Source organism: Camelus dromedarius, chromosome 18 (assembly GCF_036321535.1).
Source record: "Camelus dromedarius isolate mCamDro1 chromosome 18, mCamDro1.pat, whole genome shotgun sequence".
NCBI lineage: Eukaryota > Metazoa > Chordata > Mammalia > Artiodactyla > Camelidae > Camelus > Camelus dromedarius.
In genome coordinates this window covers 30,639,520-30,656,683 of record NC_087453.1, presented here as the reverse complement: position 1 = coordinate 30,656,683, position 17,164 = coordinate 30,639,520, and the positions used below count along the sequence as shown (strand labels likewise).

General features: G+C 41.6%; 1 protein-coding gene across 4 annotated transcripts in view; it reads right to left on the bottom strand.

Annotated features, from left to right (window-relative positions):
• The window catches only part of BTBD3 (BTB domain containing 3), a 30,651-nt gene extending 15,406 nt beyond the window's left edge, over nt 1-15,245 (bottom strand). The window contains exons 1-2 of one of the 4 annotated variants that reach the window (XM_031434249.2): nt 15,106-15,210; nt 3,946-6,736 (exon numbers count right to left, since the gene is read on the bottom strand). The gene's annotated coding sequence lies outside the window, so the exon portion shown is untranslated. Of the gene's footprint in view, nt 1-3,945; nt 6,969-15,105 lie in introns of those variants that run through there. The other 3 variants (XM_064475884.1, XM_064475883.1, XM_031434251.2) reach the window with 3 other exon arrangements.
• Nucleotides 15,246-17,164: the final 1,919 nt, after the last annotated feature.

Below are 17,164 nucleotides of genomic sequence, written 5' to 3'. Positions count from 1 at the left end.
TTAAGATACTTTGGTAAACAAGGAAATCAATCGCTAATTTCCATATACTCTGCATGATCTCATGTTAAGTTTCCTCATATTGACCTCATAATCTCTCTTACCTTTCCCAATTCTAGATTTCTAGGGTTAAATAATCTGTATAATGTTTGGCAGAAACAATGATTTATTTAATATAGTTTCCCTTATATTTTAATACTATGATTATGGCCAATATCTAACTTAAACTTATGAGTATACATACATGGCATATTTTATTGATTGTAGGATTCCTTTTTTCTCCCCTCCACATTTTAACGTCTCTGAAATTGGGTTGTAACTTATAATTAATGGCGTTTTGTGAGTATAATTATTAGGCTCCCCACCTTCCTGTTGGTACATAAAATAAAGGCATGTCTTACAACTGATGACACCTTACAGCCTGTGAAATAAGGTAAATATATATATATATATATGTAATTCAGCAGAAAAAAAGGACTCTCTTCTTTAGGTTGGTTAATTATTCCCCTAACCACGCAAGGTGACAGCTCAGAATTCTGGCTGAACTACATTAGAAAAATTGAGCTTTCATCAAGAAATCATCTGATAAGTATATAATCACAATTCTCAATTGAGACTGCTGCTATGACAACCGATGATATGGTAGAAAGTCTAGATGGAAATTCCAAAATGAGAACTTCCATTGCCAGGACTGGTAAGAGTTCCAGCATTAATACAATGTGTTTCTAATATTTTCCCATGGCACACAGCTATCCATGTACGTGTAACTAATTAAAAGAAGGCTACGATCTCTCTGGGTAATATTTGCTAAAGATATTTTATCCATCAATCAAAAATTTATTAACTTACAATGATGTTATACATTGGTTAAACCTGGAGCTAAATGACTCCTTTGAAATTATTAATAATTTTTAAACAAATAGAATCTATTCTAAAATGTTAGTCTTAAGAGGAAGAAATATCATCATATTACAATGATCCCATTAGATATATGGCTTTCTCCTAGGTACCTGAAAACAATTAATTCAAAGAAAAGTAAAATGAGGGCTCAGGAGGTCCCTTCAGAGAAGGCCTGAAGGGGGGCTCTTGTGACCCAACAGGGGACATTAATCCAAAGGCCCTCTTCGCTTATGTACTTAACCAAAGAATGTCTTCCTCTATGTGGTGAAGTCACCCTTTTCCAACGAGCACATGGAACAGGAAGAAAAAATCCAGACAACCTTCAAATCATCAGATATTCCGCAATCAGTCTTGATTATTAACAGGGTATCACAAACGAATTTTCCCAACGTTCACAAATCAGTGAAAAAGCCCTGCGAGGTAAAATGAGATTCCCAAACATAAGTCACTCAAGGGAGCTTAGAAACGAGCACTGCTCTCCTTTCCCTCAGCTTCCTACCTCCCCCTAAAACACCTGAAGGGATGATACAAACTATCTTAGACTAAAAATTTTTATCACTGCAAAATGAACAGGATAGTGTTGGTAAATGCCAGGAAAAAACAAACAACAACAACAAAAAACAACCTTCCATTCCTATTTTAGCAAAAACACAGAGAAAAGACCAGTTGTCAATTCTGTGTTTTGACCATCATAACACCCATATCCACAAAGACTTCAATTAGTTACTATTTAATGGAATGCCTTCTTTCATTTTTACAATGTATGTGACTAGAGTGAAATATACTTATTTCAAGCAAAAAACACAAGATCTAAAAATAAGAGCTCTGCTATGCTGGGAGAAACTGCGCCGTGGGAAAACACCGACACGTCTGAAGTCACAAGGCATCTTCACGCCCGAGTTTCTACATACCTTTTCTGGAGTGGAGACCAACAAATGAAAATGAAAAAGGCACACACATTTCTAAGCTGAGTCACAAAAATATCTTCTAACAAAACATCCAAGTAGAATTAGAAGCCTGTGACAGAGAGTTATTATGGAAACCAGCTTCTGGCAAAAACTCAAAGTAAAATCTGTTCAAAGTCCAAATAAAAAAATATGTTTTATGCTACTTTTAATCAGCTTTAAAGTCTTCAATTCCCCATGACTGTTGTGAAGGACACAATATAAAGGCACATTGTACTGTAATGTTGGCATAGCCTTAACTATATCAAAACCAAGTCGCATTCAGAGACGGCCACCATTTGCTGCAGAAATAATTACTTGGCACTGATAAAGTTCTCTCTTTTGCTTCGATCTCTCATGCTGTCATAATCAGAGCAAAAAGTTGAGGCGGTTCTATACACTTTCATTGTATGTGTCAGAACTAAGAAAACAAGGTATTCCCCCAAAAAATTCAATTCTAATAATATATTCAGCAAGTTTTTTCTTAAATTAAGGGCTACTATATAAGTAGGTCAGTACTTGAACTGCCCAGAGTTATAGAGTAAAATAATTTAATTGCTCATAAAATAATGTTCAAAGAAGTCTCACTTAGAAAGTCATGACTATTCATAGAACTTTGTTTTTTAATTTTGGGTTTCCTCAATCTCTGCATCATATAACAATAGGCAGACAGTATTTATGTTAGAGCAAGCAGGTAGCTAAATATGAGCAGAGAAAGGGGGACATGGGCCAAATGGTAGAAAACCAGACATCTTGTGAACCACGGGGGTCCTTGGACAGACCAAGAAAAACAGGATCCTCTGGACTGATAAAAATCATACCTTCTGGGTTGATAAGTGTCCTGGAGGCAAAAGGGTGGGACAAGACAGGAATCTCCACTATCTGAATGTAACCTTTTGATCATTATGACCTCTGTCCAAATGTAACCTTTTGCTTATGATACCACCCCCCCCATCAGACTGTAACCTTTGTTCATTATGACCTCATCCAACTTCCCAATCAAGACTAAATAAGGACAAAAAAAATCCCTCCTCCCCACCTGGGAAGGTGGGGCTGCGATGAAGATCAGGAAAGATGACCCCAAACCCCTCCTCGCCAATGACTATTCTGCCCAATCACAGCCATATAACCAGCTTGCCAAGGAAACTCGGGGCAGCTACTCACCTGGGTCTACCCGCTCTTTCCTCAAGAGCGTACTATCTATCCCTTAACAACTCCTTGCTTTGCTTTCTTGACCTCCATGTCTCGTTTCTGAATTCTTTCTGTGACAAGACAAGAACCTCTGGCCGACAACATTATTGTGTGTATCTTAACTATAATGAGCAGAATCAAAGTATTCAAGTCAAAATTTATTTTCAAAAAGTGACAATTCAATTGTTACTACTTTATTTATTTATTTATTTATTTATTTATTTATTTATTTATTTATTTATTTATTTATTATTTATTTATTTATTTTTATTACACAGAGAAGCAGTCATTTACCGCAGTCATTTACCACAGTCAAGAACTGCATGGACTCATACAAGACCCATGGTAGTGATGACTACTGGAACCAAACCATGGAAGGGCTGACGGTCTCTGAGAATGGTGATCAAAGCTTACACGAGTCAGGTCTCTGCATACCTGTCTTACTAGCCAGCTGCAGGGATGCCATGATCCACTGACAGTTCAGTACAGGAGACCTGGCTGGCGTCAGTATTTGTTTAATGTTAACACTCTCTTACAACATTTAAAATATGGCATAAAAAGGAAATTAAAAGGGATATTTTAAGTGGCAGGTGGCCAAGTCGTAACCATCCACTCTGTGCTGCTCTTCCATAAGAGGCTCCACGTGAAACGAGGATGGTGTCTCCTGCTGCATCGGCATGCCAGGACTGCAGACCACGCACCTACCCAGAAGGAAAGAGAAGAAATCCTGCCTCACCTTTCTCAGAGAGAGGAAGCCACATGGCTTACAGTGCATTCTGCATCTCCATGATCTGCCTCCGAGCTGCGACTTGTCCTCTTCATTCCCCCACCTTCCGAACAAGACTATTCCCCAACTGCAAATGAACCCACTGCTTCCCGGCATCCTCACTACCCTTTCTTCCCTGCAACCCACCTGTCAGAGTCTATCCACCCTTCATAATGCAGTCCAGACACCTCAACAGGGAGGACTTCCCGGTGCTTCCAGACTCTCAGTGTCGGTGCCGCACTCTCTCACATCCCATCTCGGCTTAGGTGGTCTGATTAGATGAGTTCTCTGAGCAGCATCTCTAGACCTCCCAACAAGAGATAAGAGCATCACACCTGGCTTTCAATCATTACATAACAGGAAGGATCAACCTCAACACTTCCAAGTCCATTTGGAGTGCAACTGGTCCTCTGCTAAATGGTCTGAGACCCAGGGCTGTGAGGTTTCCAGCTGTCTGAGATGCAGGCTTACACAAGGTACAGTGGTAGAGAACCCAGACAGCTGTTAAATGTGCCCGGAGGCTCTCCTGAACATGTCTAAGCACAAATGCGGTTTTATCACATCACATTCATCTTGCAGCTAGTGCAACTGAAAATACTAAAGCTCGACTTAGAGCAAGTCTCCACATGTACTCAGAGCAAGGCTTTGCTTAATTAGAAGTCTAAAACTTCATGTAACACAGACAGTCACATACTCAGAAGTGTGGATTAATGAAGAGCAAGGCTCAGTTACCAGGACAAAGCTGCCTTTATCAACTAGTCTCATTTCAGGGTCTGGCGTATTTATTTATAACACCAGTAGAGAATTTTAGTGATTTAATGAACTAGAAAGGATTTTCAGCAATTCACATGAAAGGAGGAAAGCAGTCATATGAAAAACCTTAAAAAATGGATAATTAAAAAGACTTTTATATGTGGCTTTGAAATGTGTTTCGTCTGTACTTAATACTGAATGGATGAATTTCCACTATATTAGACATAGCCCATCTTCAAACAAAGTTACGATAAAATAGGCTTGTGTGTACAGGGCTGAGTATGGAACAGTCTAGAAACTCATGCCTACCCTGCAAACAAACCACACTGCTAGGGATGGGCAACGTCACCTTTCAAATTACCTCTGAGCACAAGCAAAACCAGGAAAACATCAGTGCGTTTCGGTGACACACTTTACTAAGGACTGGAGTGCGAAGTAATCGCACTTTTAATTTTTTCCTCAAAAATAAAGAATTCTCAACTTCAGTCTATATACTATCTTACAATACTGGAGTCAGAATAAATGGAAATGGTCATTTCAATAGTGGAAAAGCTGAATATACTAGCCGTGCCTTGAAAGTCTCTCGCTGGGCTGGTGCATTTATGAAAGGAAACTTACCGCCAGCAATGATTTTAAAAATCATTAGTAGGATTGGTAATGTAAACAAACTATCATAAAATAATGGCTTGAATTGTGTGTTGGAAAAAATATAACTTGAATTTTTAAGTAACAAGTTCAACTGGTTATAAAAGTGTATTTTCTGGAAAGTGGGATGAAGTAAACACATCGCTTTGCGTCTGTTGGTTAAAGTGTGTATAACTTTAAAGTATTAGGCGTTTAAGCAGTTGCGAACTGCGTTGGTTCAGAAAGTTTGAAGTAGCTGCAGTGACTGAGGCCCTCTGAAACCTCTCTGTGACATCCGGCAGTAGTCATGCATAACCAAAAGCCCCATGGGAGGAGCCATCTGCTCCAAACAGAAAAGGGAGCTTCAAACTTATAAGGACTGGTTCACAGCCAGACTCCTTTTCACTACTGAAACTGCTGGTTCCTTAGCTTTGAATGGTCACTCCAGTGCATTCTAAGTGGCCAAAGGGCACATCACTGAAGGACCTGTCCAGTGGCCTTGCCTTCCCCAGGCCTCCCCAGTCACACCTGCGGGGCTGGAGGATGCAGGAACAGTGATGAAATGGCTTGTGTGAATGCAGACGAGCTACCGTGCACTCCTTCGCCATAATCAATGATTCACAGGGATCTCTAGGAGATGCAGCAATAAAAACGGTGGATTTTATTAAACTTCAACCCTGAAGTACACATTTTCTTAATATTCTGTGTGATGAAATGGAAGTATGCTTAAAGCATTTCTGATGAAAATGAAAACAGAATGGTTGCCTCGGAAAAAAAAAAAAATACTTGTGCAACTGTTTGTGTCAGAGCCTTTCAAGGAGAAAGTAGGTAGCAACGTAAACCAGAATTTCATGGGCTGATCCCACAGGTCCCAAAGAAATACTTGGTGACTAACTAGGGAATTAAATTAACAAGGAAACCCACTAATTCCCATAAGGAAGTTCTACAGCATTTACTGAAATGTGTGCTGAAGTCCTCTGGGGGAGGGAGCAGAGGTGCCTGCCTGCACATATCAACAGCTGGGGCCAGCTTCTGGCACCTTTAGGTCCTGAGGCCACGGGAGGGGTGAAGAAGAAACCAGGGGAAGGGCCGAAACAGGCTGGGATGCACCTCTGCCAGGAGTGTCTTACACGGGAGTGGGGGAAGGGCTGGGTGAGAGGTGGCGACAGCTTCAACAGCTGTTTGGAGCCTGAACCTGCATCTGGAGCAGGAGGTGCTTCTGGGCAGCTTCTCACCAGCTTTAACGTTGACAGTAAGATTATTTTAACGAGAGAGACCTGCTGTAACCCTAATTAAGAATGTTATCATTTTCTAGACTTCCTAGGAATGTAGCTCCCTCTCCAATAAGCCCCCAACAACACATCTAAATGTGGTGTGACTGCTACACTTAACTTTCCACTACATGGTCCATGCACAAAACGAGAACAGGTGGCAGTCTAGACGTAAGCCCTGTCTTCGCACAGACCTCACGTGTAACAGCTGAAGGCCAAAAATCAGTCCCTCACTACAGAGTAGGTTCGTCTGCTAGTGCTGGGCAGGTGAGATCGCCACTTCCAAAACCCTGGATAAATATAAGAAAAGGTGGCAATTAAAAAAAAAAAAATTCACGAAGAAAACAAATACATAGGTCCCCAGCCCAGCTGTAGAACTATAAAAACAAGCTGCTTTTTCCGACTGGGCTACCCATTAATAGCCTAAACTAAGGACTGTTTTGCAATTCAGCAACAGAAAGGCAGTCAATGCTTTCCACTCTGCCTTGGCCAATAGTACTGACTGTTTAGGGTTCAAAGTAAATTGTAATAGTGATATTTCTTAAAGACTGAATCCTCACAATTACAAAACCAAGATACAATCCGAGCTTCAAAGACAAGGCAAATTCATCAGGTAGATGCATTCAGAACAGTGGTGTTAGTGGTGCTTGCAAAACTTTATTTCCAACATGTATAGCAACTGTGGCTAACATGTTTATACCCTCTGAATATGGGACCTCCCTTGCTCATATACTATTACAGAAAAACTAAATAGATTTAAAAAAAATAAGGAACTGCATATGTTTTAAGAAAAAAATAAAAACTGAGGAAAATGTTCACATTTTATGTTTAGGTTACTGGTACTGGGTGGTATTGGGTTTATGCATTTCTGGAGATATAGAGATCATGATTTTGTTTTATTATCTATTCTTTCACTGCCTATACAATCTCTAAAATAATCATATTTTTCTTGCACACAATTCCACTAATTTGCACAGCAATTACAACAATATAAAGCATACAAGTATTTCTTGCTCTATCAAAAGAGGAGAAGTCTGATGTTTTTTAGACAGAAGTTCTCAGATTTGAAGGTCACAAAATGAGTCTCTAGAAACTGTAAGCAAAACTTTAAAATGACTGCTCTAATGATTGCTACAGGGATGGCTGCAATGCACGCCTGTCTGGGAAACTGAAGGCAAAGGACTGAGATCCTTTCATTTTGTGGATTTAATATCATGTTCAATTATGTGCTTCTCTGTGGCTCTGAAGGACTTCAAAATCACCTTATAAAATAACTCATTTCAGCTAGAACCTCAGAGGGAGAAGAGTTTAAAGGGGATATGAGAAATGGGGAGATGTCCTGAACAGCAAGAAGGTATAAAAGGAGAAACTAAGTGATCACATCCACTTTCACAGACTGGTTGAGGAACAAATACAGCAATAGTACATCACTGATACCAGGGAGCTCAGGCACCCTGTGTCTGGAAATGTTCCCAAGGCGAGGCCACTGCCCACCCTTGGTTAAAGACTGAAATCCAAAGAAAGCAGGTTCTAGAATTCAACTCACATCATTCAGATGTGAATCGAGGCAGCTGGCTAGGCTTTCTGATACTTAGGTGACCTGTTCCTACACAGTGGCACAGCTTAGCACTTCACAGTTTCCTACTGAATCCTCATAACCACTCTCTGTATTGTAATACCCATTATAAACTATACATGTCCTGCAACTTCTCTCTTGCTGGTGAGATGCTAAATCATCAATGCTGGATCCATAGATGCCAAAGGACTACACTGCTTTATGAGACAGTCATTGGGAAAAAAAAAAAAAAAAAAAAAAGAGAGAAGGCAGACTATATTCATTCATTCAAAAAACATTTACTGACCATCTTCTATGTTCCAGACACTTGGGACACATTCATGAACAGATATAAAATAGTTGCCCACATTGTCTAGCAGGGATGCGGAAAGAGACAAATCACCAAAAATAAACAAACAAGTAAATAAGTAAGTCACATAGTAATTTAGAAGAGAGATTCAGGGCATGATTTGTGATTGTAAAGAGAGCAGACATCACCGACAAGGTGCTCATTTAGTGAAGACTTGAAGGAGGTGAGGGAGTTGGCCATGAATATATCTGGGGAGAAAATATTACAGGCACAGGGAAAACCGAGCACAAAGACCTAGAAGTGGGAACATGCCTGGGGTGCTATGGGATCAGCGAAGAGGTGAGGATGGCTGGAATGAAGAGCATGAGGGGGAAAGGAGTTGGGAGGAGGTCAGGGTTCCTGGTAACGGGTCTGTGTTGGGCCTCTGAATCATCATGAGGAATCTGACTTTTACTCTGAGTAACATGAAAAGCCACTGGAGGGTTTTAAGCATATCAGACCTATGTTTCAAAAAGATCACTCTGGGCTGTTATGCTGATAACATCACAGGGAAGGAGAAAGGAGAGGCCACAGCAACCATGCAGGCAACAGGTGCTGGAGACTAGGACGAAGGTGCTCGCTCGCAGAAGCGGGAAAAGGGCCGAGCTCCTGGGTTTATCTGGAAGACATCTGTATGACTCGGGATGCATTCTGAAGATAAAGGAGCAGGATCTGCTGACAGCCTGAATGTAAAGTGCAAGAGAAAGAGAAGAGTCAGGGTGATTCCAAGCTTCTTGGATTGAATAACCTGAAAAAATGGAGCTACCCCCACCAAAGTGGTGCAGGTTACAAGGAGAGCAGGTTTAGAGAGGAAGATCAGAAATTCTACTTTAGCCCTGTTAAAACTGAGGTATCTTTTAAAAATGACTGAAAAGTCAGTAGGAAAAGCAGGAGACTGTGCTGTCCTCAAAATCAGATGAAAAAAGTCAAATTAAAAAAGAGGGAATGATCAATTGTACCAAATGCTGCCAACATATAAAAATGAGGACTAATTGTTGGATTTAGCAATTTATAATTTTCTTTTGAAAAAGTCCTGGTCACCGTACCCCACCTGAGAAGATGTGAATATGCACTGAATATGATGTTATCTTTCAATTTTGTCATGAATTGAATTTATTTTTCTAAAGAATTATTCAAAAGGAAGGATTTACTCCAATTTAGTACTTGGGACTCAAGTCGCCAGATTTACTAAAAAATACCAATAATAAGCTGTACCTGCTAACAGTAATTCGCTAATACTCAATTCCTATCCCTTAGAAAAAATAAAAATACCTCTAGGTAAATGGGAAACAAAAGGATAGATTTTCTTTGTCCTTATGAGGAATTATGATAAACCAAAAGCCAATACTGTACTACTGTTTTTCCTATTAAAGAACAACATCAGTTTGCACCTTATTGCCATTACTATTTGGTAATGTTCCAGAGCTATTTTATAGTGTTCCAGAATGCTAACACTAGTGCAGCCTGCCATAAAACCAAAATACGAGGCATAATTATTAGAAAGAGTCACAAGCATCATTATACACAACTGATTATATAAACTGCAAAAAGCCCTTAGAATAAGACCCAGCTATGAAATAAAGATACGTAAGTCAACAACCATCTTATGCCAACAATAGCCATTTTGAGGACTCCATCAGGACAGCAACAAAAACATAACTACCTAAGAAGAACCCTAACAAGAAATATTATGACCTACATAAAGATTAAACAGACAAACACATCTCTGCTAAGAGGCAGAAGGTCTGCATAACTTTTCATGTGTCTTAATAGAAACACTGACTACACTACATGTACATGACAGTCCCTGCCAAAGGACCAAAATAACTGGATACTTCTTAGTTTCAAGCATTCATCTGCAGAGTCTTCCAGGTTAAGATGGCAGGTTTAACAAAACATTCAAGCACATCCTCTCTCTAAACTCCACAAAAATGGTAGTAAAGAGATCTTTCCAGAAGATATAGACCCAAGGATTTAAAGAACTGTAGTGGAAATTACAAAATCATGAAGCAGATGGGACAAGCATCAACTTAGCAGACCTAAGAGTGAAGCACTATGCTACCAGAGGGGAAAGCTGAGCAGCACTCCAGTGTGCTCCAAAACTAGAGGGGAAAGGGCGACGGGCTGAAATAAGGTTGGCACAGGGTGTCTGAGAAGCCCTACCTCCCTGGATGCCCTTCCCACCTCCTCACTGCGGAGCCCGGAAATCGATTCTTAGGAGAGTAGATAAAGGTTAAGTCTTTGGATTGTGAGAATACCAGAACCTTCCCCAAAGCACCTCCGTATAAAGGAGATGCTAAGACTCCAGCCAGATGCCTCCTGAACACCAGTGGCCACACCCTTTCCTCCGCCCTGGGTGCCAGAGGAAGACCACTCTCTGACAGCCCAAGAGGAAAGACCTTACACATGGCCCCAGTGAAGACCTCAGAAGAAACCCTTAACAGTCAAAAGGCTGTCAAGCAGAAGGGAGACCAAGGGGACTGGTGGTTGTGTGGTGAGCATAGGGGATAACTTATTTTACAGTTTGTGTGCATGTGTTAGTTTAAAGAGAAAGATAATAAGATGATTATCTGAAAGGACAGCTGAATAATGGTCTTTTAAAGAATACTGTGACTTGCTCCACTATGTATTCTAAATGTACAGTTAAAAAGATTTAGCACTGATTAAGGTTAGAGATCAATGTTAGGTGCCTAAGACTTAAAACACAATCAGACTCAAAAGCTAGTCAAGATCTTTAAATACAACAAAGGAAAGAAAGACCACAACCCAATGAGGAGAGGATGCACTATTTAACAAAGAACCGGCTAGCTCAGGAGGAAGAGGTGCTGTAAGACAATTCATATCCACACACTAAGATACAATTAAATGTAAAAATCTAATAGCTTTTCCAAAACTTTTGTTTCATTTATCTCACCTCTGGCCTTTCCAAACATAAATATTTACAAGGATAAGTCATAAAGGACAAGAAACAGAGAGCTGACTACATAAAAGTGAAAAAATCTTGTTGTTTGGAAATTGCCATAAAGTAAAATAAAAAAGACAAATAATGAGCTGTGGAGAAAAAAATTGCTACAAACGTGGTAAATGCATAGTACTCTTTGTATCAGACAGATATTTTAAGTCATCTTTAAAAATCATCGATTAAGAGTAAATTGGCAAAGTACCTGAATGGACAACTCTCAAAAGATAAAACAAACAAAAAGCAAATTGCTACTTTCACTAATTACCAAGAAACAGACATTAAAATAAGAGCACATGTTAACAGAAAATTAGGAAAGATTAAACACTGGAGTGTGACACTATGGGAAGACCATTCAGCGTGTAAGGGAATCAATGTGCCTTGGCATAAGCAATCTGGCAACACGCCTCAAGAGTCATAAAAGAGTTCACCTCTGCCCCAGGAATTGTGCTATAAATCTGGCCTGAGTAAGTCAGAGAGTGAGACTCTCAGACAAGGGCATTTACCCCAGCTCTGCCTGTGTGTCTACTATGACTTTCTGAGCCTATCCCCTCTCGCAGACTCTGATGAAGACCTTTCTTTACTTGGTTCATTTCATCACTCCAAGACTCTATGTTGCAGGCATAATTATTACCCTCATTCTCTGGATAAAGGAAACACAATCAAATAATTAGGTACTTAAGGTCACTTAGATTAGAAGTGCCCAAGCTAGGATGTGCAACCAGAGTTTAATATCGTATTTCCAAATACTAAACATGGAAATACGTTAAACAAGAGAAAATCAGTTAAATAAACTTTGGCATACCCATCATTAAGAATCTTATTTTCAAAGAAGATTTAAAAGCATAGGAAATGTCTGTGATACATTAAGTGAAGGGCAGTATTTAAAACTACAAATGAAATTAAAATGCCAATTTTGCTTAAAAGTATATCTCTGCAGACAAATAAAAAACAAATCGAAGCACATTATCCCACGAACAGTTATTTATTTCTGGATGACATCACTGTGATTTTAATTTTTTTAATTTTGGGGGGATAATTCTCAAAATGTCTACAACCTAGATAACTCCTTTTTATTTTAAAATGTTTAAAAACCATAGAAACAATAGTAATTTTAAACTGCAGTTACTTAGAAGGTCTCAATTTTTAAACATGTGATAAAAGATTAGGTGAAAGGTGACTGTCTTCGCTCACAGCATTACTGTTGAACTATAAGGTCCATCTAATGAGAGGATTTTCCATTATTATTCTTTTCTCAATGAAACGGGGGAAATTAGCCTTACAGAATTTGCTTGGATAGTCCAGTTCTGAAATTTAACTAGCACATAACACAAGAGTAGATAGACAGAACCTCTTCAATACCCAATACATGCTGGGAATCACTGTACTACTTACTATAAGCATTCTGGACTGACTGAATTCTGACTATTATTTACTCAATAAAGGTTAAAAGGTTTCAAAAATCAAAAAGCCTGGAGACACGTAAATATGTCTATATGTACTATTTTGTTTGGAACAGTTTTAAGAGCTCTTTGCAAGGTAATCTGGAATTAGATGGCTACAGAGTACCTGTTTGGAGCATAAAAGAGTGAACATTAAAAAAAAATTATCTTTGGATGTGTGTGTGTTGGGGAAGGAAAGGAATGGGTGGGGGAGTCTGTAGACAAACTGCCTTTCCTTTGTTATTTTAAAGTATAACATTACAAGTGGTTTAACTTTTTGTAAAGAATCATGGCAAAGCACTTTCTAGGAATGAAACAACTTAGAATGACAGTGTCATTTTTTGGCCACAAATTGCCAAAGGTTTTTGTATGGATATAGGATTATATTTCACTTTTTAAATTTCTTAAATATGTCTTCGGACTTTAGAAAAATGATGCACACAATTCTTAGATTCATGTGCCCCAAAGGAAAAAAAAATTAAAGTTGTTTCCACCTCTTTTGGGACTTTGGTAGACAAGTTCTCGGTGCAAAGATTGTTAAAGAACAAACATTCAGGGGAGAACAGTATGGCTGCTAGCATTATCACTCCATACAACGGCATTAATAAATAATTCAGCAATTACTTAGAAAGAAAAAGTGGAATTGCATGAGCTCACCCTTACCTGAGCTGAAGCCAACAACTGAAAAGAGTGATTTCAAATCTTTAGAAAAGGAAGAGTCCTATTCAGAAAACCAAAGGTAGACCCGCCCACTTCCCCTGGAAGACCCGTTGCTATGGGAACCCGCAGTAACCCCTCAGAGTTAGTACATTTCTGAGGGAGGGGGATCCTCCCATAGGCTGGGGGGAGGGTTAAAAGAGGGCAGCTGGGAGAGGGGGAGGAGAGGGAGGCTAGAGTGGGTTAAAAGAAGATGAAACTCCCTGGCTGCTGCAGGAGTCAGGGAAGGTGGGCTTACTACTAAGAAATTCAATGCATCCAACAGAAATTCAAAATACCAGTTAGAACAACGTTCTGGACGCTAGAGTTGGATTATATAGTTCAGTTAAAGTTTGAACTATTAGAGACGCTTCCCTCCCTCCCCGGGGAGGGGGGTGGGTGGGGAACAAACCACTCTTTGTGAGTTCCTACCGACGGAAAACGAAGCTAGTTTCACCTCATCAGTTACAAACTCAATGCTACTTCGCAAAAAGAAAATCTTGACTTTCTTAAGATTAAACCAGTGGTTCCCAACTCTGCTGAACGTTGCAATCGCCGAGGGCACTTTAAAATAATTGTGTTTTAATTGATCTGAGGTGCAATTTTGAGTATAGAGTTTTAAAACTCTCCAGTGATTGTTATGTGCAGCCAATTTTGAGAACTACAGCATTCCAAGATTTGGCAATGTGACGAGGTGGATTTAAACCCAAAAAAAGTAAGAAACAAAGAAAAGAAACTAGAAAGGACACAATTATCTCCCTTTGTCTTTTTATGACTAATAATAGAAATTAGCTGGCTTTGTCCAAGCACACACAGGACAATAGGTTTCTTGATAAATAGGAATCCCCAGCAAGCCCTAACAATACTTTCTTTGAGATAAAAAGACAAGGCAGTATAAGCCTTTTCTTCCCAAGAGAGCAAACATCCTTCTTACCAAAACACCAAACTTACACATCTATTTTAAGAGTGAATGGGCCACGAATGCCGCTCAGAACTTGGAGGATGAGCTCCAGGACCAGAAGGAAAGTGAACCGACAGAAGCCCACTTATCATTCGCGGGGGTCCTGCGGCGACCAGGGCCAGGCAAGGCTGGGGTGTCGGTTCCCGGAGCCCCCAGTACGGGTCCTGTCTCCAGACCCCGCAGGCAGCGCCTCAGTAAAGTTACTTGTGGGAAGTTTGCTCCGGTTTCCAACCAAGCGCCTCACCGGGCGAGGGGCGCGGCCCCCACCACCTGCTCGGCGCCGAGGCTCCCCGGCCGCGCCCCCGCCCTGGACCTTGGCCACCCCGGAGGTCGCGCACTCGGCCGGTGCCCGTACGGCCCGCAGGTGTTCCGGGGGGTTCGCCTCGCCCTCCCCGGGGTCCACGGCTGCAGCTGGCCCTGCACCCCCGGCCGGGGCGCCAGGACCCCAGCTCGGGCCCCGCACTGTCCCGCCTGGAGCCCCTCGGGAAGCCCACCCGCCCAGCCAGCGCCTCTCAAGCCCGGGCGGGTGATGCCTGCGCCCCCACGTCCCCCGGTCAGACACCGATCGGCGGCCCATCCCGACCCAGACGCGCTCGGCCCCTCCGGCCCGACTCCGGGAGCGCGCCCCTGGCCCAGCGGTCCGACGCTGCGCACGCGCGGAGGCGCCCGCACGCTCTCCCGCGGCGCCCTCACTCACCCCCCGCGGTCCTCGTCCCCTCCGGCGCCGCCGCCGCTTGCGCCGCTCGCCACTCGCTGCCCCGGCCCGGTGCCCGCTCCTCAGGCCCCAGCCTGGGCACTCGGGGATCCAGCGCCCGGCGGGCTCGGCGGGCACCCGCACGCAGGGCACGCTCCGCGGGGCCGCGCGCGCGCGCGCACGAGCAGCGGGAGGGGCGGGGCCGAGCGGGCTCTGCGCCCGGGGAGGGGGGGTGCCTGTGGTTACCGGGCATGCGCAGTGCCAGTCCCTTGCTAGAGTCCTGTGGCCTAGTGGACGGTGACCCTGGGCCAGGGAGAGGAAAGTGAGAGAGGGCTGAAAGTTACCGTTCACTGAGAGTCAAGTTCGCCTTTGTCCCACAAGCTGTAGTCTTCTTCTCTGGTTGATTCGTCAGTTAATGTGTTACGCGTTTATTGAGCACCTACTTTGGCAGACCCCTTGTGCAGGACACACGGCATCCTCAGGTAATGGGGAACCAATTGCATTTGGCCTTGTGATCCCTTTTGGGGAACTGATTTCAGCACCCTCTGAACAGATGAGATCAACCAGTATCTAAAACTGAAAACTTTAAATGCACCGTTGAGCAATTTGAGGAAGAAGAGTTGCTACTGGCTGGGGTGATGAGAAAACTTTTGAGAAGCCTGAAGGGCAAGAGATGGAGTCAGAAGATAAGTTCATTTGCAGAAAGGTCAATACAAAGGCATACATAGCCAAAAAAATCAAATTATATCTGAGCTCAAGAACCTTTTCACAGACAGGTTTAACTTGAGTGTATTCTTCATAGTGAAGGGCTAAAATGGTGGCTGGAAAGATAGTTGAAGCTTGTCTGGAAAAGATTTTTGATGCCTCACCTCAAAATTTCAGCTCTTTTCAGTGGATTAATTGAGAAATACTTAAAATGTGGGGGAGAAGGGCCTGATGGTGGTGGTGGTGGTCTGATTAAATGCAGACTTTCAGAATATAAAGTGAAGACTAGATATGAAATGCTGTAATATGCATTTTAGGAAAGAATTAGTAGGGTCCTGAATTCAAGTGTTGGAATCAGAAATAGAATGCCTGGAAAAGTTTTCAGAAATTATAAAGGACAGGTGGATTCCCTAGTTTTTCTCACTGCCTGTTTGGTTGTAGAGAGCTGTTTCTCATGACAGACACCCACTTCATTAGGTTAGATCATCATCCTTGGAAAAATATTTATTGGTGGAGAAATTAGACCTCTAAAATATACAGCTACAGTCACTAAATGTGTCTCTTAACGAGAGTTTCGCTCTGGAAGAATGTATTTCTACTTAACTGAAAAAAATATTAATTTGACAGACAGTATATGTAGTGAAAAATATATGGACTTTGGGAAACAAAAGCCCCCTTTATAAAGTCCAGTAAGCCATAACAAACTGTCTGATGTTGTGCAAATTACTTAACATCTGTGAAACTTACTGCATTCATCTGTAATATCAGAAAGGAATAAATTTTCCTCTACCCTTCTAGGTTCTTCTGGCTGGTCTAAGAACTAAGTTGACTGGAGACAGATTAACAGGAGAAAATCAAACCAAAGTTCAGCCACTTGTGTACATGGGAGAGACCCAGGAAAACAGTAACTCACCGAAATGGTGGAAACCCTAACTTTAAATATTGTCTTCAGTTTCAAGGCAAAAGAAGATGTTCCAGGGTAGTGGTTTGAGACTTCAAGGGAGGAAGGCAAATCATATAAAGGTGGGGAAGCAAATGTTTGGAAAATTAATGTTTGCTGGGCCATGCAGAGTAAGTGGGACACAGAGAGGACTCTGATCTCCAGGCTCTATTTGTCGACCACGCTGAGCGTGTGTTTTTTGTGGATCTCGTTGGTGATAGTGCTATCCCTGGAGTAGTTTCTCTAGCTAAAATTTTTAGGTAATTAGGGGGGAGGTTAAAGTTTCTTCCTGAGTATTCTGGGCCTTGATTATTTCCAGTTTGAAAAAATCTGCATACCAGAAAGATACTTCGGGGTGGTAAGTTTTGTTCCCTTACAGTAACATGAACTCATAATATTTACCTTGTATGATGGTTA